The sequence below is a fragment of the Lichenostomus cassidix genome, chromosome 8, assembly GCF_008360975.1.
Source record: "Lichenostomus cassidix isolate B80296 chromosome 8, HeHo_3.0, whole genome shotgun sequence".
In the NCBI taxonomy this organism is placed as follows: domain Eukaryota; kingdom Metazoa; phylum Chordata; class Aves; order Passeriformes; family Meliphagidae; genus Lichenostomus; species Lichenostomus cassidix.
The window spans coordinates 13,202,091-13,227,284 of record NC_139489.1 but is presented as its reverse complement, the minus strand read 5'-3'; the positions used below and the strand labels follow the sequence as shown (position 1 = coordinate 13,227,284).

Below are 25,194 nucleotides of genomic sequence, written 5' to 3'. Positions count from 1 at the left end.
TTTTCTGTATGGCATGGTATTCATTGAACAATTAGAAATACGTTCTGTATCAACATTCACAACAATAAAATATTAATGGGCAGGGAATGAAAGAGGTGCTGAATCATTTTCTGGAGAGAAAAACAGATAATAAAAATTACTTCAATTAAAAAATGAAACGGGAATATGGGGAAACCTCTAGACTAATAATGAATTAAAACCAACAGAATTTTAATACTTATTTAGCCAGCCTAAGCTAAAGTGAGCTGGTATAGCACCACTGAAGTCAGTAGCAATATTACAGTGTACACTAACAAAGGAACTGAACCCCTGTTCATAAAGTAAGAAAGGATTTAATATAAATCTAGTTCACCATAAGCTGAGTTTCCTGGGTATGAGTTTTAATGGATAGGATAAGAGCAATCCTACAGGAAATGCTGTTTCATTGGGAAGCTACGTATTCTTGCCATCCACTCCTATCCTCTTGAGGACTGCTGTGCAGCCTGTAACTGTGCCAGCAATAATGAATGTAACTCACCTGTTGATTTAATTCTTCTCACTCCTTTTGGATTTATCTTCCAGAAAACACTTTGCATTCTAAGATTTGTCTTTAGCATTTTAATTTCAAGTACATGACAATGATAAACAATGCTCAGATGATAGGAATACTGATACAGGTTAAGTTTAACTCTGCATTTTTTGGCCTGCAAGACTTTATTTTCTCTATATTCAGCTGTTTATAAGCATTTCTATCTATAAATTACTGATAAGCTGCCTTGACTTATCTCAGCAGTTTTTTTTGACTTTGTAGGGGAGGGTATACTTGGATCTGACTATACCTGCTTCGTTCTGACTTCTCTCTTATATAGAATTCATGATGTCCTTGAATATTTGGCATTCAGGAGAAGGGGTGTAAATCCCTGCATGATTAGGTGGAAAACATTTAAAAATTAACCAGCCAGCCTAGAAGTGGGGTACCCGAGAAGTATCTAGACACCAAAATTTAAAAGGCAGCCAGGAGGGAGGAGAGCTGTTTACTGGGTTAACTGTTGAAGGGTCCAAGAATTTCCTGCACCCTTTCCACAGAGATTTGAGCAAAGTTAACAAGACTCTACAGGTGCTGGGAGAGAAAGATTAATAAAAGAATGTCTGTTTGTGAGTTCTGACACAGAACTCTGCAAAGCAATGTGTTATTAATATGAGTTTTGAACAGAAATTGGATTACATTTTCTTTTGTAAGAGTCCAGATAGTAAGTACTGAAAATAACACAGAGACTATGTAAGAGATTGAGATATTTAAGTTCACAAAAGAACACTGGGGTATTTTTTTGTACCCAAAAGACTGACTTTAGAGAATAACCTTCTTTTGAAGAGAAAATTGAGTCTTGTGTGTACTAAGGAATCTGGTGCAGTGTAGGACACACTGAGTCAAATCTGTTTGCTAAGGGAAGAGGTGTTTACTATATATGTAAATGGAGGACTTTAACTTTGTTCAAATAGTAAACAGATCATTAATAATAGATAAGGTGTAGTTATCAAGGACAGATCTAGAGTCATTTACAGTGTAAATTCAGTTGGCACTATTTTCCTTGTTACCATGCCAAATGAGGTAATGCACTGCCCTAGTGATCTGCTGCCCAACCTACGGTCTTGAAAACTTTTCTTGCATTTTTCAATTATCAAAGTGGCAAGGTGAAAAATATGAGTCAAACTTTGTTCCCTTTGTACAGGCAGAATTTTGCTGTGTTTTAAAAGCTTCTGTCCAAGTACAGTAAAAATGTTTTGTTTTGAAGCATATTCCACTTTAGCCCTGAGAAATCAGATATAGTTGGAAAAGCATGGGGCAGCCTCAAAGCAAAGGTGAATAAAAATATTCTGTGTCACTGTGGAATCCCTTCATAACTATTAATTGGCTTGTCTGTTCCAGATCTCTCTGTCTAATCCATAAACCAACAGCATAAGAAATTTTGTCTTAATATTGTGCTGTATTTGCCTGAAACTGGTTCCAAAAAGATCCCTAAAATTAGTAGCTGCCTCACTTAGCCACTTCAAAGTTTGGTGGGTTTTTTCACTTCACAGATAACAATGCAAAAAAATTTCATCTGGCTGCTCAAGGATAGATATAGACTCTATTTTAAAAAAAATCTTTTTAATGCCTAGAGAAGATGCCATTCTTTATGTTGCATCATTAAGAAATAATATCGATAGGCTGTACATTCCTTGAGCAATACTGGCATCTCAATTAACATAATTGCACCAAAATGCAGAACACTGAAATCCTATAGGAATTGTATCAATGGGAGCCTCTTGACTATTTGGAACTAGGATCAATTTACAGATCTAAGAATCAGAAAGAAAGTAATCTTTTTGACTTTGAACTGAAACACATTTGGCACCAAAATCACTAAGAAACAACAAACATCAAACAATCCTATCTTTTGAAGTCACTTCTCAGAGTAGTGGCATTTTAAGAGAACACTGTAGAAGCTCCAACATTCAAATATACTTTAAAGTAAGCAAATACACAGGAAATGTCACCCAAATACTAAAGGCATAGAGCATCTCCAGACCATACAGACACTTAGTGTTCACATTATTTATTTTTGAATTGAAAGGATTTTTTGAAAGTGAACTATATTTTTTTCTTGTAAATACAAGTTCCCACAGTGATAACAAACTTGCTTTATAGGTAAGAATTTGAAAGATTAACTTCCTCAACAAATGTTTGTTATATATCCTGCAAGGCTAAAAATCCTGTTTGGTGTTCACAGGTGAAATCCTTTCGGAAATGTGAGAAGTCAAATGCTATGATTCTAATTTTAAACCTCGTCACTCAAATATGCTTTTGCTTTACTCAGTTTTACACAAGGTTTCTGGCTTAAGCTGCAGAGGGCTAAATTCTTACGTGTTGATTTTATTTTGCAGGCAAGTGTGAAAATTTGAATTAACATTAGGAATTATTCAAAAGTTAACAATGAGGAGACACAGCTAAAGTGCTGATCACCAGCTCCTGCTGGCTATAAGGTGAAAATACTGAATTTTCTGTCAGATGCTCACTGTACAGGAAGTTAATTGCTGTATTATAGTCACCTTATTACACTGTAGTGATCGAGAATATTTGTGTAATAGTTGTGAGTTGTGCACTTTGGTCATGAGAAATTGTACAGTTTGATTTATAGCATCTAAAACCACTGCATTTGTGTTATCACTTTTCTCTAGCAGAAACATATCACACTGCTATGATATTCCTTAAATTCCACTGGTGTTCAAAATAGTCAAATAAAGTAAGTGGTTTGTTATCATTGACATAAATGTTTCTATCTCATGGTGACAAATGTCCAAGGAGTGCCGAGTGAGTGTGTAATTTTTGCTGCTATCCCCAAGCTTGTCAGTACTTTCCTTATCTATCTCTTGAAGGCCCCTAATGAATGGCTCCTTCTGGCTGGGGGGAACCCACACTTAAGCTGTTTACTTTGCTCTAACTGGCCATTTCCAACGCATTCCTCACCAGAAGGGGCTGGCCCAAACCCACACCTCTGTTTCTGGTTTTAGCTCTGTTCATTGGATATGAAAATGTATTCAATTGTGTTTTAATCCACATGATCTTATGGGAAGAATGGCACTTCCCCTGCATCAAGGCAAGTGTTAGCATGTGTTTCCTGCATTCCCTTTGATGTAAGCAGAGGCTCAGTGAATTCCTGCTGCTAGTAAGCATCAATTGAATATTTGGTAGAAGGCTCTTTAAATGAAAGGGCAATTGTCTGTTCAGCCAGTCAATTAGCCATATGCTATTTTTTTCTTTTAAGATTTCTGTCACTGTACTACACGTTCTGGGCAAAATGGAAAGATCTCTGATCATAATGAAATAATAATTTCAGTTCTGAATGCTATCAGCAAATAAAGCACCTTGCTTCAGATCAAATGTGCAACAGTGTGATAAGGATCATTAATCAGAATGGGTCACTTCTTTAAAGCCATCAATTACAACACATTGTGTTCCAAAAATGTGGTACTATGAATCTTGGGAGTAGACCACAATTGTACATGCATCACAAGATTTTTATTATCTGTACATTTCCCACTTTTCCTCCTATATAGCAGTAGAGTGGGACAACATTTTACAACTCCAGCATTTCCAATAAGAAATAGTTTTGGCTACAACTAAATGGTTAATAAAATCATGTTTATTTTAATAAAATGGCTCATTTCAAATGTTTAAAAAAGCATTTTTCTTTAAAATATTTTTACTTACATTTCAAATTATTTTTCAACATTTAATTTTGTTTAATAAAGTATTAAATAACATATTCTGAATGCTTAAATAAAACACTATTCACATTGAAACTATTTTTTATTTTTCAGAATTTTCACTGGTCCCTACATTGTCTCATTTTTTGTCATTTTTCTAACATGATAATGAAACTGTCACTTCTGGCAGAACTGAGGAACATGGGCATGGCCTGATAATGACACTGGGAGAATAGAGTCTGGGAGGTCTAATTCTTCTGATAAACTCTTTTGCTCTATTTTTTAATGCATATACTTCAGAAGGGAAATTTTTAAGCAGAACTACAGCCCCCCTACAATTATATGTAATTTCTAAAATTTGACTGTTCATATGCTAACAGAAAATGTTAATAATTGAATGAATGTATTTAGGACTAAAATTTCTTATGAAAATAAATGTGTTTTTTACATGTGTCTTCTAATATTATCCTAAACGTATGGATATTTGTCATGCTCCCATTATGCAGGGAAAGCCTGTGTGCTGTACATTTCCCAACAGCAATTTCACTGTATTTTTACAGGCAAACAAACCTGCCATGTTTTAGAAGGAATTAATAGCTGTGCTAGTTAAGTGTTTGCAAACAGCAGCCCTTCACAGCAGTCTTTTATAAGGCTCTTTCATATTTTTTTTTGTCCTAATAGTGTATAAATCCCTGCCTCTTCCACTAAGTTACACTTCAGTTTAGGGATTCAGCCCAATGGTTAAACATATTCCCCTGTCCAAAAACACAGTATCAAGTCATTAGAATGCCTCAGAAAAATCTGTGACAGAAAAAAATTCTCATTGTAGTTTCTTCTTTTTTTCCTGAAACACTTCATTATTCATGATGGTGTATGGACTGCATGTAGGACTTGGCTTAGGCATGCTCCTTCTACACTTGGGTCTCTAGTGAGCTCTTAAAATGGCCTTAACACATTCATGAAGCTTTTCATTACAGTCTAGTCCAGTAACAGGAATGATCAATCTCTATCATGATCAAATGACAAGGCATGTGGAGCCTGCCTCTGTTTAACCAGTTGGTGTCATGTGTAGGGTTTTATCTGCTAGTTACATCTTGAATAAATTTGTGTTGGGGTACACTACATTCTTCTTGGACGTTTTTCAGAAGCTCTTTTACAAGGCTATGGAAATAGGAACATATTTCCCCCCCTCCCTGATGAAATTACTTTGAATTTTTTCCTATTGGATCTTTAGCACATGGAGATTAAAAGTGTATCCATAGCTGGGGATATTTACAAAGCTATCATTTGCCATAAGTTGGTTGTATAGGTCAGTCATGTCTGTACCCTGCTTGTTGACATACACTTGACTATTTGTATTGACATTTATGGTCTGCATTATATTAATGGTTCATGATTACCTTCTGAGATTGTTACATGAAAGTGTGTTTGTCCTCTCAGAGGTACTTCTTCTATGTCTGTGTTGGTTTTGCAGATTCCTGTGCTTGCTGAGAAAGACATGACTAATGATTCAGAATGATATATAACCTGATAAGCTGTCAGTGACAGATATACATTACATGCACTAGCAGTAGTCCAGATGTCAGTGTTATAGGATACTATTCTCCCTTCAGCAGTCCTTAATTGAGATTCAGCTTTGTTTTCTACAATTTATGAAAGTCTTAAAAATTGCTGGAACAGAGTTATTTGAGATTGGAGGATGGATTTTTGATGTTTCATATTCTCTTCGAAATTCATTTTATTTATGTAGGACTTCTGCAAAATAATGTAGGTGACTTCTAATTCTTCATCCTACAGATAGGTGTATTTTGTTCAAGCAGGCCCAGCTCCTAAAGTGAATTCCACAGTGATGATTTTCCTTTTATTTCTTCAAATATACTCTGTAAAAGTAGGAGACAGAGAATTAAATCAACACTCATTCAAAATTGGCTTATTTAATATTTTGACTAATGTATGAACTCTCTTTTTAACTCTGTTTTTTTCTTTTCTGTCCTTATCATCTAAAAAATGGTACCAAGGGTGCTTAAAGTTAGGAAAGTTATTCTCCTAGTGAAGACATGGAGCTGGAATCCAGAAAGACTGGCTTTCCTATTCTGTTCTTCCAGAGGCCTTGAGGATATTATATCAGCTCATTTGGTGCTTCCATCTCTGTACACAAAAACCCAGACAATCTCTCAAGAATCATATTGTGTGTAAGCAGCCAATAAACTCTAGCTGACTTTCATATCCAATGATGAAATTTATGATACAAATGGAAAATATTATGTGCCTTCACAAATCGTGGCCAAATATAAAGTATCATTTGCTAACAAGAGGGCTTTGTCTGAGTTAAAAGAACTCAACAGTAATCTTATAATGTGATTTCTGTGTTCCAGTGCTGAACATGTGTAACTGGTTCTACCATTTCCTATGAAGTGATTCTCTTCTCTGAAGTAAAAGTAACAAGAGGCTTTGCAGTCATAAAGGAAGTGAATTGGTTCTGATTTATATGAGATTTCATTGCTTTTCACTGTAAAAATCTATCATGATGATGAAATTCCAAGATAATACATCCATATACCCACTCTTCAGTACAGTAGTACTTTACTCTGTACGTAGAAAAAGTTTATGTAATTTATTTCCATTTATTTACTTTTTCTGTGTTTTTCTTACTTGCTTCTGGTCATGTTTAGTTGTAGTTATCTTTGAAAACTGGGATGCCTTTAGGTACCTAAATGGGGTTTTAGTTATAATACAAAAGTTTGAAAATTAGTTACCGTAATAGTGTGTTTTAACTCTTAATGTGGAGAAGCCAGCTTTGAATTACAGAAAAGTATAATTTCTTATGGCAGTAAAGCATCAAAGTATACTATATCTGCTATAATGTTTGTTAATGTAGAATTTAAGTTGGCACCTGCCTTCTGCTGGCAAAGGAATTCACTCAGACTTGAATAGAAAGGTGACTGTTGATCCTCGGCACACAAAACCAACTGATTATTTGAGACTTGCCACCTTCTGCTTTTCATAGAAATGAAACTCACAAAGGAGTTTAGAGCTGCCCTGGAGGGACCATAGTGACAGGCATCCTACAGGCAAACACCAGCTTTTGGTCCTCAGCTGACATTCCTCTGGAAAGACAAAGCTCATTTGATGTTTTGGATCACTAAGCTAATACTAAGAAGCTTCCAGAAATAGTATTTTCTCATCTGATTATTTTTCTTCCAGGACACAGTTGATGTTTATTTTCCCTCTTGTGTTTTTTTTTTTTTTTTAATTTTTTTTGTTGTTGTTTTTGGTTTTGTTTTTTTTTTTGGTGGGGTTTTTTGGGTGATATTTTTTGTTTGTTTTTGTTTTGGGGGTTTTTTTGTTTGTTTGGTTTTTTTTTGGTTTTAAACAGTGCAATGCAAGCCTGGTTATACAAAAAAAAAATAAGCTGACATACAACCATAGCATTAATGAGCTATTTAGTATTAAAAAATTAAAATTCCAACATTTTTCAACTACAAAAGAGATTCTAAAAGATTCAAATTATGTAACTTCTTGCAACACGCTGTGGTGATGCATTTGAGACACTGACAAATTGGCAATGGAGAGGCAACAACTTCTTCAGAGCAGCAGAAACTGCAAAGACACCATGCTCAAGCAGGCTGGCAACAGAAGTCATGTTCTGCACCCTGATAGAGCCTTTTTTACTGTTACATGAAGGCATTGAAAGAAAGTCAGCTTAAATTTAGCGATATTTTACTTCTAATATGCATTTGTGTCTTTTACTAGGAATTTTCATACACTGCTGTGTGTGAGGCAGACATGCCAAGAGATACAATTATATAATTTTTCACTTATCTAAAGCACACCTGTAATAAATAAATGACTACATTTTGATTTTTTTACTCAAAGCTGATGCCAACAGAAATTTAAACTTGCTGTGTGTTCACTGCTTCATCTTGAAAACTTTTCATGACTTTATGACTCATAATCTTCCCTGGTGTACCTGATGGAATTTTGCTGGAAGAGAATGAATTCTGACAAGTTTTGGGGTAAAAGAAGAACTCCATTCACCTCTCCTACACTCTGCCTGTCATCATGATATGTGATTGTCTTTACTGCGAAAGAAGACAGAGTCTTTTCTTTGCCACCTTTGCCATGGAGTGCATCAGAGAAGAAGCACTTTGAAATACAATCCTAGTTCCTGAGATGCAGAACTGATGGTCTTGAATTTGGATAGAAGAACAGTATAGAAATGGGGGTGACAAGCAAGTTTATATCATACACTCCATAGACCTTGGAAATTTCACATTGAACAATAAAGAGGAGCACTAGATGTAAAAAAAAAATGCTTAAGGGGATAGACCTACCTCAGTGTGATTCATTGATTTAGGCACAGCTATATATGTCAGGTAACGATGAAATGTTGAGACAGCTGAGATTGTTCACTTAGTGAAGTCAATCCCTTAGTAAGTGTTAGTGGTATTGAAATGAAGTGTTAAAGAATTAGTTAGCTGACTGTGAAAAAAAATGAATAGGTCTTTCAAATTACCTAATGGAAAGCTAAAGGCATTAGCTCCCAACCAGGGAGTATTAAAGGCCTTGTGCTGCATTCATTGACACGAATGGAATGGCTATGAATCAAGCTCTACTACTGAAGATAAACAGCTTCCTGATAAATACGTTTGGAAGGAATCCACTATCATGCATTTCAGGCTTCCCTAAAGCAGAAACAGTTCCTGTGTGCTGAGACTGCTGAGCTCATTGCTACTTTTATTAATCACTGCACTATAATAATTAAAGATCATCAGTAGTGTGTGTAGAATTTTAAGGGTAAAATGAGTTTCGTGCCTGTAAAAAGCTTAGTGTTTAATGGAATTCTACATTTCTCCAACAAATTGTAGCAATTAGACTTCTGTTATGATCATACTTCTGAAGGATTTTCTCATTAGAAATTGGGGGAGCTCTACCTATAGTTCTAAACTTGCAGAGATTTACATCACACAGGAGAACTTTCTTCTTCTCCCTCTCTTTATGTGAAAGAGGTTGTCAGCTCAAGGCAAGTTTTGCTCTTGAGTCACAGAACAGGTAAATTAGGGTATTTTATTAATGAATGGTTTCAGTGCTTTCAATTGATAAAATTAGGAACTTGGGTCTGCCAGCTGACAACAGAGGAAGAATAAAATACTGTCTGGAGTCATGGAAACTAATAAATCCTCCCATGACAATATTTAACAGGTTGGTAGAGGGGATAAAATTACCTTTCATAAAAATGCTGTGCAGATGGTAAAGCTATGGGAATTAAGACTGGATCAAAATTCTCTAAAAACATCAAATAATGGAAACTGTAGTGGGGATTGATTAAGTTGGTATGGAAATTGCTTCTGCCTTATAATCCTCCAAGGACTTGTTCAAATATTTTGGTTAGTTGATAAATCATCTAATGATTTTCAACATGTGCTGTGTTTTGATACTTGACTTAAACCCACAGATTTTACAAGTTAGCTCTTTACAATGTACATGGCCTGGTTTTGTAGGTATTATGTATGCGGTGTGTAAAAGGAACTCAGTAATAACTGGGTGATTTCTTAGATTTTACCCTTTTCAGTAATTAGACACTTATTCTGACCCCTGTGTGGGTATTGGGTCTACTTAGAGAGAGGCCTTGGTCTTTAGCAGCAGTCCATTTGTAAGTCACGTCAGAGATGGCTTGCAGCATCTTTCTAGTTTCTGACCAAGAGGGTGAGGAACATGGACAAAGGCTTTGGCTTCTCCAAACAAAAAATCTTTCACAAACCTCAGTACTAAATGATATTATTTTCATGTACAGTCAGCTTAACTGTAATTACATGTGTAGAATTCTTGCTTGAACATTAATAAGATTCCCAGATTATTAGCACATCATTGAGAGATTGTGGCGCTCTGCATGACAGTTGTGCAAAAGAAAATTGTTTAAGGAAATAAGAGGCTTTGTATCAGAATTGTATCAGACTTTGCTGATACTGTGATGGTTGCCCTAAAATTTTATCTGCTGCTTCCTCAGTGGCAACTTCACACCTTATACTCATTCAGTTTTGTGTTGAGTTGCAAAAAAATATGGAATAGCTGAGAGAACTTGATGTCTGACTTTACAAGACAAATTAGGTGCATCTGTAGACCAAATCCATGTTCTTTTGGTTCTGTACTCTTATTCTTCTCTTTCTCCGATACTTCACTGAACATACTTCAAACACAATGTTGTGCCATTTTAAGAGACCAAATGTATATTGACATTTGATTTGAGATAGAGTCAGTTTGAAATATAAACAATTTGTAACTGTTAAGATGCTTGGAGGCTTTTTCATTACATTCCTTTAAAATTTGGGCCACGTAAAGGTCAGCAGAGAAAAGTAATAGTTGGAAAACAGCAAAGAAAAATTTTGTTTCAAGGAAAGTGGATGAAAATGAATAATTTTCTGTTAGATATAGAACTGCAGAGAGACTGATTAAAAAAAAGTGTTTTTTAAAAAACATTGCCTTTTCTACCAACATGTTGTATATTACTAGTATGAAATACTTGTACAAAGCAAAGTTTTCATGATTTATGGTGTTTACTTTTTGCATAGCTCAGCTCAACAATGAAAGGAGTCTTTGCAGTTGCTCTTGGGCTTAAAGTCAGCTATTATTTAGTATCAACAGTCTATCAACTAATAAAAGCTACAGTGTTTGATTTACAAACATCTCCCTCCAGGAGAAAGATTTTGTTTGTTGAAAAGGACCTTTTCCAGTGCTGTTAAAAGAATCTCAGGAATATTTGCTGTTTGGTTTAGGTTTATACATCTGGCCTCAGTTTCCTATCAAATATTTGCACTTTTGAGCTAAAAATTGCTGCTTTCTGTCAGCAGTGCACATATCAACAAAGGAAAACAAGAACAGTAGTGGGACTGGAAGACTTTGATCTTTCACATTTTTCTCTCCAACTGCTGATGGTGATTTTTGACCCCCATGTGTTAAAAAGGTCAAAGAATCCAGTGCTAAGTTCATGCCAGGTGTCCTCAGATTGACAACAGATTTGTTTTATGGAGCACTGAAAATGGAGACAAAAGATGTTTGATCTGAGGTAGCACAAGAGGGGGAGAGTGAGGAAAAAATGCTTGTGAGGGCAGTGTGCTTAAACCAGCAGAAAAGCTCTAGAGGAATATAGTAATAGCAGCAGCGATGGCCAGTGATAGAGTCCCTGTCACCTAGAAAATCAGTTTTGTGAATAGATGTTATTTAACAAATACTGTTCATAATGATGTTGCAGTTTGTTTACAAGCTAAGCTGACTTCAAGAAAAGAAGAGAAAAAAAAATGAAGTAATGCACATTCTGGGTCAGGAATTACCCAGAGGCTTGAGACACACCACACTTTCATTTTTTGTTAGTCTGGAAAAAAATATCCTTCATGCAAACAATTTCTTTTCTGCTGCAGGAGCTGAAGGATTTCTACAATGCATTGTTTTCACACATTCATTGAGTCACCTCAATAAAGTAAGGTAACAGTGTTTCAGGAACTGTAAGTACATAAATCTTACATTATAGGATTAGTGTGTTTTCTCTATAAAAAGGTAATTCAGATAATTCTGAAAGTACACCGAATTTTAGATTTTGCTTTGCAAGGTATAGTTGTTTGTGCAAAGTGTTTTAGAACTGCTGAATTAATGATTTTGGTCACTTCCTGAGATATTTAGGACTTTCACCTATTAGAACCTTGTTCCTGCATACTTAGAGCTCACATAACTTTGCGACAATATGTGGAATCATTGAAACTAAGCTTAGAAGTTATTTCAAATTACCATAGCTCTCAATTGTTATTCTAGACTCCTTTTTATAACATACAAATATCACTGGCATAAATATTTAATTAAGTTTTTCATGGAAAAATATGTAATAAACATGAATGGCTTTGATAAGCAGGTATTATTTATTTATATACATCACAGTGTTTTTGAAGATTTGTTGTGGTAGGTGCTTTTCCCAGTGCAGCAGGTTACCTTCGATGTGTGCAACAGTAAGTACATGGGTAATTCTGTTGAAGTGTGTGCACTTTTGCAGGAATGAAGTCAAAGTGAAAAACCATACCTTGATGGAGAATACCCAAAGGCAAGGCAGACAAAAAAAAAAATAAAGGGAAAAACATGTTATTATACTCATTTTAGTCATAGCAAGTAGATACACAGAGGTTAAACCACTTGCCTCAGGCCGTAATGAAAGTCTGTGAAATAGTAAGGAACATAACCTGATTTCTTTTATCAATCCAGTCTTAAGCATGAGATGTCCTTCCTTTTGGAGAAAAATTGTCTTATGTAATTTTTGACAATGTCAGAGTAGGATATTTCCCTGCTGTAAAGGCTTGTGAGTTATATTCTGTTCTGGTGGAAATTTGGAGCAACTCAGTGCTACTCAGAAATTGTGAAAAAGTTGATGGTAGAGTGTAACTAATAATCATGCTAGTGTAATTACTGAGAAGTAATGACTCTGCTATTAAGAAACTGTAGATGTGTACAGGTATGTGTATATGTCTTCATAGAACAAGGAGGCAGCTTTCCAGTTTTACTTGTATGTCTTTTCATATTTCTTTAGATTTATTTATTTGAAGGGTTTAAATGTAAATCTAGCTTGTGTAATGTGATTGTATAAGAATGCAAATCATGTTCCTCACTGTCTTATTTACATATTTGTGTACATAATGCTTGTTGATAAGACCTAAATTTAACTAAAACACTTATTAAAAAGAAGGAAAGGCAAAATACCCCAAATTCAGAAATCTCATCAAATTTAAAATAAATGGGATAAGTAGGAAGACAAAGAGGAGTTTTTGTGCTGCTTGTTGAAAGCCCTACTCTGACTTGTATCTGTTTTGGGGCTTGGTGCTCATGTGCCAGCTCTTTTCCTGCTTGTTCCCTGTGAAATGCATGGCTGCTCTTAGAGAGGTTCAGTCTCTGTCACTACTGTGATAGTTTTTGTTCACTCCATGGTGGTGATTTCAAGGCTGAAGTGGCTTTTGTATGCTCATGACTTTCTATTTATATAATGAGTTGTGCACCCCTTTTCTTTCTGGGGGAATCAGAGAAACAGCCTGTTCTGGTGTGCCAGACAGTTAATTACATCCTTCAAATTCTGTCTGTGTATTTAAAGTTATGAATGTTTTATTAGTAATGTACAGAGAAAGAAAATGGAAGACAGTGATGTGTCCTGAAAAGTAATGGGAAATTGTCACAAAAAGTCTTCAAAATTTTGAATTCCTTCATATGCTTCAAAGTGGTTTCTCTTTTTTAATATCTGTGCTCAGCACTGTGTTTGTGACACAACATGTATATGCTTTCTGCCTTCTTAATTTTGAAAACTAAAGATCAAATCAGCTTCATTGAAAATTACTCACCAATCTAGTTTTTTAAAATAAAGGACATGAATTGAAACTAACTACTGCAGTCTAATTACACTTAGAATTAAGTCTATCATTAAAGAATCTGGCTTAAAATAGAAAGGAAAAAAATCTCCATCTGTACTTAACTTGACATTTGGTCAATAGGCACATTCCATGGATTTTCCTTTAAAGAAAACAAATTCAGTGTGTTAGAAAAAGCTTCTCTTTACATATAGGTGTAAAGAGAAGTGCCTTTGAAGTCAATGACACGCTGTGTAGTTTCTGCTCAGCTATTAAAAACTTCTGCTAAGTATTCTCAATCATGTGAGCAGAGGCATTTTGCCACTTGTCAAACCTCCAAAATAAAGTTTGTTGCCAGGCTGACTCAAGCTGGAATATTTAACTGTGCCTTTTGTCCTGAAATAAATAGCCAAGTTATATTTGTGAGACTTAACAATTCCCATTGAATGTATTAATGAAGTGGTCTTTGGCAGTCTCCCCAGGCTCTTGACAGTCAAAGGTTTAGATAAAGGGAGTATTGGTAAGAAAAAAATCAATATGAATTCAATATGGAATTATGAATTAAGCCTGTTAAACTTGCCTGTCATGTTAACTTTTCACTTTTAAGTGCTTCAGATATTTTCTCTTTTCTCCATTAAAATCCAATAGTTTATCTTAATTGCTTTATCAAACTTCAAGCAGTGTTTTTTTCTTCTTTTAAATTCTTCCCATTGTCTCCCTGATACCAGTACTGACAGAGATTTTAGGGCACAGGAAACCCTAAAATATTCACTGTCTCTCTCAGAAAACAAAGTACTTAAGAAAAATATTGAGATTGGTTTCATCTGTCTGTAAATATGTGAAGAAGGATCTTCTTTGTTTTTCCCCCACCTTTTTTTTTCCAAATAGTATTTGTTTAGAATACAGTTTCCTGCATTGGACCCGATGTTAAGTAGGATGTATTTGACTCCTGCTGAGCAAATAAGGCCAAGTAACTTTCTGTCTCAGCTGAGGGTTTTTATTCAGGTCATGTTTTAGGTCATTTCTAGAAATATCCTTACTTGGTTAAAACTTAAGCTTTGGCTGTGGGAACTTCATGTCTTCATGTTCTGATTGTGTCTTTTGCTTAACCTGGAGAGAAAACACTCCAGTTGACTTCAGTGGAAGTGACTTTAATTAGATCAGACCATGCTAAATGTGCAGATGCATTCAGAATGGAGGATGTTTTCCCGTAATTGCTCTATACTCGGCAGTTATAAATATGTTCATAAAGTAGCTTAGACTGATGGGAGCTGATGAGATTCTGAGCTATGTAATTATATACTTTTGCCATCTAGTACAACCAAAAAATGTTTATCTGTTTTTTTTTCTTGTCTATATTAATAAGCTGTAGAAGTAAATAAAAATCCCTGCAGCAGTGGAAAGCATAATCATCCTGCTTGTTTATTCCGAAAATCCCATTCACTTAAAGGGCTGGCAGTCTTGTCTTAAGTAGCAGCACTGAGCAGATGCTTTTTTGTAATAGCCAGAGAGGAACTTGGACTGTAAATATTGCATTTTTAATGTTAATGCAGCAATTTTGGCATAAAAAACTTTGTAGTGCTGTCCATACATGTGTATTCTTGGACAATCTTAGTGCAATCCTTACAGGTACTATTTCACAATGATCTAGGTGATATCTGGATAGAATAGCTCTTCTGAGCCTCATGTGCAACCATATGCCCCAGCCCCCATTTTAGAGTCACTGGTGTAATTGCTGTGACTGGTCCTATCAAGCTTAACACATACTGATATTAATCATCATTCCTTTGCCTGGCTCCCTGTGGGGTTACTCCTCTGAATCTCAGCCTGCTTGCTCCTTAATTGTATCTGGGGGCCCCAGATTTTCCTTGCGTTTCTCAGTTTTTGTCATTAGATCATTGCTGCTCTACAGACAGACTCAGCCTGCATTACCTTTGTTGGCTTTTTGCCAGACACCTACTATTGTTTAGATAATGTTCAGGTAACCCATACTGAATGCTGCATTGCCAGAGCTTGCTCTAAAAGCAATTTTAAAAACGTGCTCAAGATCTCTGGGAAGCTAAATGGAAAAAGAAAGGGAATCCTTCTATAAGGAGTTATAACTGTCTTTTAAAATTCACTTACAAATATGGCAACAGATAGAAATAATATAAACCCAGAAGAAACCACCTAAATGATGCCCAGGTGATGCAGCAATCAGAATAAACTTGCTACCTATAAATTTCTAATATAACTCCGTCCACCAGACTGCTCACTAAGATGTGGTGGGAAAGACGGGCAGAAAAGTGAAAAAGGACAACTTCAGGAAACATTTTCTCCCTAAACTTTATCTGTGAGCCAAAAGATTTTTCACATTCTAGCTCCTAAGACATGTCTTTCCTTTCCTGCAGTCCCCAGGGAAAAAGAGCTGTTTTCCTCATGACAGGCTATAAACAGTCTTTGAAAAAAGAGTTTGCCCAGGCAGCCCTGTTGATGTGCCCACAGGGATAGGGAGCAGTTCCCTGCTTGATAGAGGGGGTGGCTGGAAGCACTCACTGCAATTTTCTACCATCACAGGCTACTGCTTTCCTAAAGAATGATGCAAATAGATTTCCCTGCATTCCAGCATCTATGGATCATGTCAGATAATAGAAATGGTTTATGCATGGATTACTTATTGACCAGTTGCCAAATTGTTACTGATGCACTTGATTTCCTCATGTTAACTTAATTTATAGTGAACAACTGTAACATAAGGAAGCTTTCATGAAGTCAAACCAATAACCAACTGGTTTGCAAGTATATAAATTGTACCTCAGGTAAACTGCACCAGAGACAGTCACCAGGAGGCCACTGAGTGCAAGCAGCTTACAAGGCAACAGAGAATTTTAGCAGATAGGAAGAAAATTGCACAAGAAATTCCTCTTGTGTGATTCACACCTGCACACTACCTGCCTTTAATGGAATATGCTGGAATTTAGCACTGTCCTTATGCCAGTTATTTCTGCTTGAGGTTTGAATTGCCTCCTTCCATGGTGACTCTCCCATCAGTTCTGCCCTGTGTCTTGTAGAACACTGCTTGCTTGCCACTGCCAGGCAGGGCTTCTCTGCAGATTACTAAGCCCCCAAGGAGCATTGTCAGAAAAGAAAAAATAATAAATGGAGATGATTTTAAAACTATACCATTTCCTGATTTTAAAAAGATAAATGGGAAGAGTTCTTATTCTAATCTGTTCAAGCCACAATTTATTCCTTGGCATTTACCTCATGAATGTGCCAATCCCCATATATCAAGATGTACCTTCGTGAAGCTCAGCTCCTCAATTCAAAGTGAACTGACTTCCAGTTCATTATTGAGCACCTGTAGCTCCCACTAGCTTCACTGGGAGCCGTTTGTAATCATCATTTGAGAGATTTGGGCCCTTGGAGATTCAGTGCTTACAGGCATGGCCAGGAGGTATCACTGCCTGTGGCAGCCTGTGATTTCAAGGGTTCTTGCTGAGTCCAACAAACTCTTAATAAATCAAGGGAGGAAAATTGTAACTCTAAAGTTTGGGTGAGTTTGTTTTTGTTTTGGTTTTTTGTTGGTTTTTGTTTTTGTTTTGTCTCCATTTCATTTTCCATGCAGGCATACATTTTTATGTAACTCTTTTCCCCAAGCCTCTTCATGTCCTGCAGAAATTGATCCTGTAGATGAGCTTCCAAACATTCCCTGCTGAAGGAAGGAAAATTTGCAGTCCTGCAGATTTGCAGTAGTTTCAGACTGCTTCTTTCTATCACAACCAAATCACCTTGCCTGATAATCTAACTCTCACTTAATGCTGAATTTTCAGGTGTTTTACTAACACAGGCCCTCAGCTGGTCTGTGCATACTATTTTACCTTCCCTGTGGTCCACGTCTAGTTTGCAGATACTATTCTTTCCATGTTGTAGATGCTTCTCACTGAATTTGGGAGAGTAAGCAGGTTTTTGAATGTCTCTTGATTGGTTGGCAGTAAATTTTGATACACAGTTTTAGAAAAAATATTAAATCATCAATAACTAATAGTAATTGTCACACCTGGGACAGATTTTAAGTCTTTTAGAGGGACTCTTTAGTAGCATGGTGATGTCTGTTCTCAGCTGTAAAAGTATTTAGTTGAAGATTTAGCAGTATGACTTTAAATTATTGTAATAATAGTGAAACAAGATTATCACACATAGAGGGAGTGGCAGAGAAGTCTATTTTACTTACAGAAGGCTATGCAAAATCTACTGATATATTTAAGAGATGGACAAAAGGTTGCAAGCAGAGAGAAAAGAGGACATTTAATGTCACAGCGGAACACCCATCCAAAGAAAAAAGTACATGGAGTCTCCTGTGTGCCAAAAAACCAGATATATAATCTGAAAATTGCCATCCTGAGCCCTTGGAACTAGACTTCACTTCAGATACCTATTATGATTGTATACAACAGGGTCATCAAGCTTAACTTTTGTCAGGAGAGGGTTAAGAATGAGAATTCTCACAGTTTTTGTATTTTTCTGTTTCGTGTTACCATGACAGAGGATTTGAGGACTGAGCTGCACTGCTCTCTTTTTTTTTTTTTTTTTTGTCTCGCATGGAGGTCTCAGACTTAAAATCAGGAAACTGCTAGTGAATTTATTTTATGTGGTTTTAGGGGAGGACAAGGGGCAGTTTTGTCTTGCATAAGAGGAGGAAACTCTATGTGTGTTACAAGAGCTGATCAATGAGATCCCCACACTGAATAGAGGCTGTAGCTGTGTGAGCTCCTCCAGCCCTTTGAACTGTTGCAGCTTCATTTGGCTCTGCTCTGCCCATGGAGAAACAAACACGATCAGACCCTCTAGACATACAAGGAGGACAAAGTGTCTTACCCCTCTTCTTTCCTTACAGGGAGTTGGATTTTTATTCCTGTGCATTTTGGAACAGGTATGTTTTCAGACAGGCAGGTGCAGTAATTTGCTACTGCATAGGATCAATTGCTAGAAGGCAGGTGTTGCCTTTTTGCAGCATCCAGAGCACTGGCTGACGTGGGAGGATCAATATCAGATGGTTGGATGATGAAGTTTTGACAATTGTTTTTGTATCAACACTTTCCTAAAGCAAGGGAGGGAAGTTCTTTCTTCCTTGCCAAGGTCTGCACAAACCACCAGTCACTTGTGGCAGATTGCATATTGATCCATGCTTTAACATTAGCAGTTCTTGATTCTGGGAGGTGAGAGAAGGGCTGTCTGCATATTTCCATCCCTTCCTCTTCTGCTCCAGTCGGCATGGCGGCTCAGCACCACCGTTTCTTTTCTGCTTCTCAACAAAATCTCTGGGCCTTAAGTGGCAGGATGGAAGGGGCACAGCAGGAAAGCTGGCACAGGGAGCTGGAATGTCACAGCTGCTTCCTTGGAGGAGCCACGGGCCAGATTCTGCCTCTCATGCCAGCTACCTTGGGAAGGGCACAAGGGGCCTTGACCCACAACAGGCACCTGCACCTCAGTCCTGGTGCCAGGCAGTACTTCCAGAGCAATTCCCAGGGCTGGGAGCCTTCTGGAGGCACAGGGACACTCTTCCAGGGGCACAGACCATCATGTACAGAACAAATATACAATAGTAAGCAGTGGCTTGTAGTTGATACAAGACTTTGTATTCGGGTTCTGGTTGATTAATTAGGATTTTTAATTGGGAAAAGAGTGGTAGCTCCATCTAAGCTATAGGTAATGGCAGCAGGCTGAGAATTTACTGAAGGCAGAATGGGAACAATCAGAATGGAAGTGGTGCTGGGCTGGTGATAGGCCTTACTTTCATAAAAGAAGCAGAAGCAATCTAATAGCTAGGAGAACTTAGTGAGGCTGTGCAGGATCCTTCCCTGTGCTAAGCTGAGGCAGGAAGCTTAGAGACTGCATACCAAATGGTTTGAATAAAAATGAGCTACACCTGCTGAGTAGGGGGAGATGGTGCCTGCTCCCCATGAAATTCCAGATAAGAAGTAAAAGTATGACAATTAACTTTGGAAAATGTGAGACACATAAAAATAATTGAACAAAATGACTACTCCAAAATTTCTATGTCATCTTGGTAACCAGAAGATGAAGTAGATTAATTATTTGAAAGCTGGTGATGTTATAAATAGTTTTGGGGGGGGTTGGTTTAAAATTATACTGTCTCTATAATTTCAACATTTTATTTAGGATTGAGAAGCAACTAAATGAAAGAGAAAATAAAGTGAAATGCTGTGATAGGTGATGTTAAAGTCTAGCATTTCAGTTAAGCTGGAGAACAGTTATATTAAACAAAATTAATGTTTTGAAGGGATTAGGGCAAGAAGAGTAATTTCTGGTCTCTAGGAGACAGTGTAAAGAATGAAAGAAAAAAAACATCAACTGTGTAAAAATATATCTTTACTGGTTTTAATAAAAGCTGTGAGTTAGAAACATTCTGAAACAGGAAAAGAAAAATGCAGAAATCCTTCAGACCCAAGCAGCTGAAACAACTGCTGAAGATCAACATATCTTCCATGTAATGCAAGTAAATATTTTCTAGTAACTTCTGTCACTAAAGCCGTGGCACAGCTGAAAACAAGATTTCCATTCATAAAAAAATATAGAACAAACACCGTGACATTGAAACCAGAACTGGACTTTAAAAATTATAAAGTGTTTCTGTCTAACAGCATGATATGATCTCAAAAGTGTTTCCATATGATTTTTTTTTCTCTTAAGATAAAAATGTCCTAAAAGTTGAAAGGAAATGAAAATGTTTGGAATAGCATATTGGTGTTTGTCCAGTTATTACTTTCTTGAGTAAATGTTGCATAAGTGTAGAACTTAAATAGAAAGTGTAGAAACTTTTCTATTAAAATTTTACATCAGTAAACCCTTAATGAAATAAAGATTAAAAGTTTGACATGATTTTAGGAAATTTGTGTGGCTTCTCTGATGCACACAATATATATAACTGTTGGATGGTATAAAGACTTTGTATCTAAATACTTTAATCTGACTCAAAATACGTACTGTAGAAGAAATTCTATGTTTTTAGAAAAAAAACATCCCTACCTAGGTGTTACTTTAAATAGTGCTCTGATTGAAATGATGATGATGGTTAGAAAAATAAACCTGACTGATTTCCAGAATTTTTCCAAGATGCAATGCCCTTTTAAGGGGATAATTTGACAGGGAGAAAAAACATTTTTAATACAGAGCTACTTTAATCTGAAGTTATGAAGAAACTACCCCATTATTAACTAATGTAAGTAAGATAACTTCTGAAAAAGTCCAGCTACTCATAAGTAGGAGCTAATCCATGACTCGCAGTTTACAGATATGGGTGCATGGTGTGTTTTTTCAGTTTAGCAGCGAAAGCAAAAAATGGTAAAAACCCCAAACAAAACAGAAATAGATTATTGAGGTGATGAACTTTTCTACTGATATTTCATTAACGCCTCAGCATGATATAAGAGGCATAGACTTACTCTTTGCCATCTCCTGGGAGCAGAAGAGGGAATTGAATTTCCTTTGTTATAGAGAAGGAGGCTAAGCCTGGGTAAGGGGTGAGAGGAAGGATACAGAACTGTGGATTTCCCAGAGAAAATCAGGTCAAAACCATTGTCTTCAACATAACCAAAATATCATTTTTAATTAAATAATTTTCTCACTTTTAGTTAAATAACTTAAGTGGGGGAGGGGGGACAATTACCATCTCCACACAATCAGGACCCTTGGCTGCCCATCCTTCCTTAAAAAAGACAACTACAAAGATGAAACCAGCCACAGTTTAGAAGTGCTTTCCTCAAACTCCAAGCTGGTTTTAGGCATGTGGTGGCCAGCTGTCATCAGGCTTATGCTGACATGCCAGGATTTGTAGTGTTGTGCACAGTGCAAGTTTGTCATATATTACTTTTAGAACAAATTTGAGGGAGTGGAATAGAAAGGGGAAAGAGCAACTATTTTCAAGGCTTGCTGTTTATCATATTTTTGCCAGGCTGAATATTCTCAGAGTTGACATAATCTTGAGCTCTCACAGCATTTGATTTCAAGTTATTCATTTTTCATGCTCTCCAATACAATTGTGGAAATACAGTGATCACCCTACAGATACACCTGCACCTGTCAGCAGGGAAAAACTTCTGAACCAATAGCTCTGCTCTCTCAGTGACATGGCTCATGCAAGCATGTATATGTGCAGGGAGGAGACTGTATCTCACAAACAGTATTCCTAAAAGAATATTGTCCCACCTTGCTCAGAGATGGGACACAAGGATGTATGGGTGACGAAGCTAGTATATTCCATTCTGTGTAAAAGATATATGTTAGGGAACTATTGCACTTCACTTTTCATATATACATAATCAGCAAAGAATGGCCAGTGACAGAAGCGAAAGGCTGGAAAGGAAATGCAGGCGTCATCTATTCGATCTCATCCTCCTGCTGTACAGCCAGAATCTCTTGGGAGATGGTTGTCATCCTGCTTCCTGAAAACCTGCCAGCTGCAGGGGTGTCAGAGCTTTCATGCATAGGCTGTTCCAGTGCTTAATTGTCCAGGGCTTGACCATTGAGAACTGCTTCCTAATATATAAAGCCCCCACTACTGTCACTGAGAGTTCATAATTCCTCAAGGAACCATGGAGAAAATCTGTCTTTATACTCCTCATTGCAATATTTCATGTAATTGAAAAATTTACAGTCTGCTCTTCAGATTTTTGCTCTCCAAATGGAAGAATTCAGATTTTTTTCCACCTTTCTGTAAAGCTTAACAATTTCCAAACATCTCAGCATTTTTGCTGTTCAGCTTTGGATTCTCACTAATTCCTCTAGCTCATTCCTAATGAAGCACTTCAGCCATGACATCGTCAGAGGAAAACAGAATTACTGCTTGTGCTTATGGGTGACCTCCCAGACAATGTTCCTTTTCTTGCAGCACCTGCATATTATTAATTTGACTTATTTTATTTCTGTGTTGTTACTCTCAAACCTTTCTTCGGTGCTGCTGCCAGCACAGTAATTCCCCAGTTTATGTTTGTACATTTGCTGTTTTTCCTTTCTAAATTATCTACTTTACACTTTTTCAATGCTGTTAATATAGAAACACCAAGACTTACTAGAATTATGTATTGCCCATGCAAGATTGCCATAAAACATCACCTGATTCAAGGTTTAAAGATCATTAATGTTTATTTACCAATACCTTGTTATTTTATTTATTGTATTTGTCAGTATGCTGTGCTTTGTATATGCTTATGCTTGCTCATGCATACTTTATGAATATAGAAATTAAATCTCATTAGCTTGGTAATTAGGCCAGTGATAAACAGCTGTTTGTTTACTGTGCAGGGCAAGATTTCTACAGAATTTCCTTACCTTTCATGCACGGTTGTTGTTTGAATTCTCTGTTGCAATAAAAGAAGTATATGGATCTGCAATATCTGCTCTTAATTGTTATTGCCAGCTCAGTACAATATCAGACAAAAATAAAAGAGAATTGGAGCATCCTTTAGACATCCAAGAAGCCATGTTATGATGTGTATTAGTAAAACACTTAGATCTTCCTGCCTTAGACTGGGATCCCAGAGTTCTATAGGCTGTTCAAACATGCAGAAAGAACTTCCAAAAGACAGCAATAGAATACAGACAGAGGGATGCATGGCAGTATTATATGCCATTTCTGCAAACTGAGTTAGATTGAATGTTAATAACATGTAGAAACCTCTTGAAAATGAGGTTTTCAAAGCTCCTACTTGCCCTTAGATTTCAATCCACTTTTGTCTTGGCCCCCTGCTTCCCCCATGTACAGCGTTCCCTGTGGATTAGTGATGAATCAATCCCTATGAGAGAGGAACTATTCAGAATTAATATTAATCTTTTGGAAGGTACATGAGAACAGGTAGTTTTTTAAGATCAGAATAGTGCTTGTACCCCAGTGCTGCAACACATGTAGGAATGAAGGCAGCAGATCAGTGTGGATATCCACAGTACTCTGAAAAAGCTCCCAACTGGTGGAACTATTTCTACATTCCTGAGTTCATTGATCAGAGTAGGGTACTAGGACCTGCAAAAAAACCAATCAACCAAACAACCAACCAACCAACCAAAAAAAACCCCCCAAAAACCCCAACACCCAAAACCCAACCAAACAACCCCCCCCCCAAAAAAAAAAACCAACCCAGAAACTTACCCTTTTTTCGCATCTCTCTGAAACAGCATATGTTGGTTGAATTAATCACCTCTTCATCCCGTAGTATTTGTTATCAAACTGGCAGGCAACCATTGGATATATAGGTGAATTCCTGTGGAAAAAAAAAGGGAGTTACAGAGAAATCCTTCCCTTTCCTGACTCCCTGGAGAGTTCCAGGTAGTAGAGCAGGGAAATGGTGGAAATCCTTGCAGAGAAGGTTACGTAAAATAAATTACCTTCTCATTTGAGGCAGTAAGGAGAAAAGATCAACCTGTTCCTAGACAACCCTCTTTCTTTATCCAGCAATAATCTGCAAACTAGTTGAGTCTTCAGGTGGTTAACAGCATAAACCAAAAGCTCACTTAGGCAGGGAGGCCTTTAATCATGTGTTGTCTGTTCTGCCTTTTCATTATGAAAAATGTCAGTGTTAGAAAGGAAGTAAGCATTACCCGTAAGATTATTATTTGCTAAAAATTTATCAGAATCAGGCAATTAGCTGACTATCTCATTAGTCAGATTGCCAAAATGTAATTGGTATTCTGTGTTTTGTGCTGTGATTTTTTTTTTCATTGATTTCTATGGCCTTTCAGTTTATTTTTAGAAATAGAAAATGTGTCATTCTGGCTGCTTTTTTCATTTCTGAGAAAACAGAATGTCCCACAGTGGGAGAGTTTTCAGGTATTCATCAGCTATTCTTGAAAAAACATATGATCACACCATGGCTGCTCTGAATCTCAGTAGATGAAAGTGGGGAAATAAATTGCAGAATGCTTTAGGATGTGAGGAGTTGAGAAGAATACGTATACTTGAGTCTATTTTTTGTAAATGGTAGCTGTCTTTTCTGAAAAACTTTACCCATAATGCAGGAGGAATCTTTGCTGAGTTATGTAGGATATTTTTATTCAAAATTAAAGTTGTCTGAAAACGATAGTTTTTCCAAATCTCAAATATTTAAAAAGATATAAGAAGAAAATTTTCAGTATTGATATTTCTGTTTAAATCTAGGAACAAGTCAAGTACTTAGTAAGGTGTACTGTGATTTAAAGACTGCATTTCTAAAGGTCTGTACTCTGGCACGATTGACTGGTGTGAATTTGGCTTTTTCTTTGAAATCAGTGTAAGTCTTGTGTATTATATTCTCTTTCTCACCCTTTTTGCCCTCTGCAAGTTTGATGGATACTTCTCTGGGAAGTGTATCCATCTCTCCTATTTGCTCATCTCTCCTTTCCTCACACTCCTCAGTCCAAGTATGGGGAAGGGAGCAGCGTTTAGAGGAGAAGGCAGAGAGGCCAGAGCTGTGCTCACCCTCTGCTGACTGGGGTAGGAGATGTAATGCAACATAAGGCTTCGAGGCCTTTCCAAGTCATGCCTGAAAGTACTTCTATGGTTTGAGCATGATTTAACAGCCATATTCAATTCAGCTACAAAATCTGTTGTGTGAATCGCTTGGGA

The 25,194-nt window shown here is 36.8% G+C and overlaps 1 long non-coding RNA gene across 1 annotated transcript; it reads right to left on the bottom strand.

The window, feature by feature from the left end:
- Positions 1-2,647: 2,647 nt before the first annotated feature.
- On the bottom strand, positions 2,648-24,087 carry LOC146433864 (uncharacterized). The gene is made up of 3 exons (XR_014853735.1): positions 23,979-24,087; positions 23,731-23,854; positions 2,648-6,094 (listed from the first exon to the last, which is right to left on the bottom strand). It is a non-coding gene; the product is annotated as an uncharacterized LOC146433864 (long non-coding RNA).
- Positions 24,088-25,194: the final 1,107 nt, after the last annotated feature.